The sequence below is a fragment of the Sapajus apella genome, unplaced genomic scaffold, assembly GCF_009761245.1.
Source record: "Sapajus apella isolate SASKATOON/1434 unplaced genomic scaffold, GSC_monkey_1.0 scaffold40, whole genome shotgun sequence".
NCBI classification, from domain to species: domain Eukaryota; kingdom Metazoa; phylum Chordata; class Mammalia; order Primates; family Cebidae; genus Sapajus; species Sapajus apella.
Window position 1 is genome coordinate 11,393,905 of NW_022436980.1, and position 2,962 is coordinate 11,396,866.

The window sequence follows — 2,962 nt, forward strand, 5'->3', positions numbered from 1 at the left end:
TTTTTTTTTTTTTTTTTTTTTTTTTTTTTTTTGAGACGGAGTTTCACGCATGTTACCCAGGCTGGAGTGCAATGGCGCGATCTCGGCTCACCGCAACCTCCGCCTCCTGGGTTCAGGCAATTCTCCTGCCTCAGCTTCCTGAGTAGCTGGGATTACAGGCACGCACCACCATGCCCAGCTAATTTTTTGTATTTTTAATAGAGACGGGGTTTCACCATGTTGACCAGGATGGTCTTGATCTCTTGACCTCATGATCCACCCGCCTCGGCCTCCCAAAGTGCTGGGATTACAGGCTTGAGCCACCGCGCCCGGCCATTACAAAGATTTTTAATGGGACATCCTCTGTTCTTACTGACAGTTTTAGATTTTCATACCTATTCCTCTCTGAAATAATTGTAATGTTTTGGCTTTTCATGAGAATTCCTAAGAGCATATGGTAGAAATACAAGCCAGCAATTATATTTTCTTAGCTGAACATGGGAAAAATTGTAAAAAGGGAATGTTGTGCTGGAATGGATAGGTCAGCTCAGTAATGGTAAAAAGGTTTTATGACTTGGAGCTAAATATAGAGTATTTTCTTCCTCTTTCCAGTTTTTTCTTACCAGAAGATAAAATACAGTACATTGGAAAATGTGTGACACTGGGATCAGGAAGGCTTGGGTTCAAATGTTGGTTTTGCCACTTAGCAGCTCTGAGTCAGAGTATGTCCATTTCCTCATCTATAAAATGGAGATAATTATGCTACTTACTAATGAGGATTTGTATGAAAATCAATCCTGTTCCTCTTTGAGATCTCAGTGTAGTCATCATCTCCTCTAAGAAAGTATTCTTGACTCCCTTCTCCCACAAGGTAAAGTAAAATGCCTTTTCTCTGTGCAAATTGCCACCACTCCGTACCTTCTTCCCGCTTCACATCAGAATTCTATGCTATTGCTGCATTTCTTACTGCATTAAAATTGCATCTGTGTATGCCTGTCACTCCCACCAGACTGTGAGAAATTTATAACTCTTATCTCTAACATTTAATAGAGAAACTGCCGATCAAAAATATTGTCTTACTAAATGTTTGTTGAGTGAATGAATGACATATTTCAAGTGCTTGCACCATACTTAAAACATTGGAAACATCAAATAATTTATTTTTTGACTTTATCATAAATACGGGGCTGAAAGTTTTATTAAAAACATTCATCTCTTGTCCATGATGCTGTAACTAAGAAATGTAAGGTTAGAACTGTTTTTTTGATTCATTCTAGGTAATTAGATAGACTGATGGGCATGGTTCATGGAAGGTTAAGACTTAACAAACTCGATGAATAGTAACAGGATGAAAATTTATTCAAACCTTTAGCCATAGTCTACGCACATGCATCAAGAAGGAAAATTAATTGTTTGACCCTTTGTTCCTATTTTTTGTAAATATGTAACTTGGCTGTGTTGATTTACATCCTCAAAGCAATGTATTGGCGATCTTTTGCATTTGTCTCAGCTGCCTTTTTTCACTGCATTACAAATGATGTTAATTCTGTGCTTAATTATGCTTAACATAGTTTATATGCAATCCAGTGTTTATCAGTTGGACATAGCAAAAATTCTGTTGTTTTTTTTCCATCTTCCTTCTGCTTATCATTTGATTTTTAAAAGCAGCTGGAATTGTTCCATGTGAATGGAAACAATTATAAGGCTGTACAGTCTTCTCTAAAGAGAAATATGTTTCTCTCTAGAAACCATCTTATATCAACTACAATCTTTGCTTTTGAAAGCGTTGATATATATTATCATGCAAACTTTTAACCTGATCTTTGCCGTCCTCTCAGATCAAAAGAAATCTCCACTCAGATTACAAAAACAAACAAACAAACAAAAAAACCCACAAAAAACCTTGCCACCCACTCAGGATTTTCCAAAAGCTAATGTATTCATCCATTGAAATAGAGCCTACATCTATCCAAATTGACTATGATAGCCAGTCACACATGTATTGATGTTTTAAGGAAAAGATAAATGTTTGAGATGAGGGATATGCAAATTACCCTGAACTGATCACTATACATCATATGTATCAAAATATCACTATGTATAATTAGTCAATTAAAAAATTTTTTTTTGTTTTATTTTTACTTTTTTTTAAAATGGAATGCTTCATGAATCTGCATGCCATTCTTATATAGGGGCCATGATAATCTTCCCTGTATTGTTCTGAGAGTGACAGGAGGCAGCCAAATGGCTAGGCAGATAGGGGAGTGTCCCCAGTGAAACCCCACCTCCAAGCTGAAACCAGCTTAAAGCCTGAAGCCAAGCTACAAGTTAAATCTTCAGACCTGATTGATAACTTGTCTTCCTGTTTGGCACACTTTCCTCTGACTGATCCCCACCCTTCACCTATTTCACGTATATCTACCCTTTCCTAATTGGTTTTCTATACTGTCAGGCCCCTCTTTGAGTGGTGTCTTCACTTTAACCTTTTTTGCTTACTCACAAACCAATCAGCACGCACTTCCCATCCTGTGCCAATAAGGACCGCAGACTCAGTTGGTAGAGGAGAAGGCAGCCTGACGTCAGAGAAGAGACAACTTAACTTTGGGAAAGACGACCTGCCCTTTTCATCCCTTCTCCAGCTCCCCTCTCTGAGAGACATTTTCATTGCTCAGTAAAAATTCTTCGCCTTCACTATCCTTTAATAATCCCTGTGGTCTCATGCTTCTCGGACTCTGGACAAGACCTACCGAGTATGGGGACCCAGAACGGGTGTCTGTCATACTGGCCCTTTGCCTTCGCCAGCAGGGGCAGCCATCCTATGCAATGAGGCAAAGGTCTAACTGAGCTGCTAACACATCGCTCTTTGTTGGACTGTGGACTGTGGAACGAAAAGTGCACTGCAATACCTCCTCTGGGGCTTCAGGGTTGAAAGCACTCTCACCCGGGTGCCTGCATTCCCCTTGAGGCAACACGCTTAGTCTAG

The 2,962-nt window shown here is 39.4% G+C and overlaps 1 non-coding gene across 1 annotated transcript; it reads right to left on the reverse strand.

Moving 5' to 3' along the window:
• Positions 1 to 2,126: 2,126 nt before the first annotated feature.
• On the reverse strand, positions 2,127 to 2,231 carry LOC116565628. Its single transcript, XR_004275545.1, has one exon. It is a non-coding gene; the product is annotated as a U6 spliceosomal RNA (small nuclear RNA).
• Between the last annotated feature and the right edge of the window lie 731 nt (positions 2,232 to 2,962).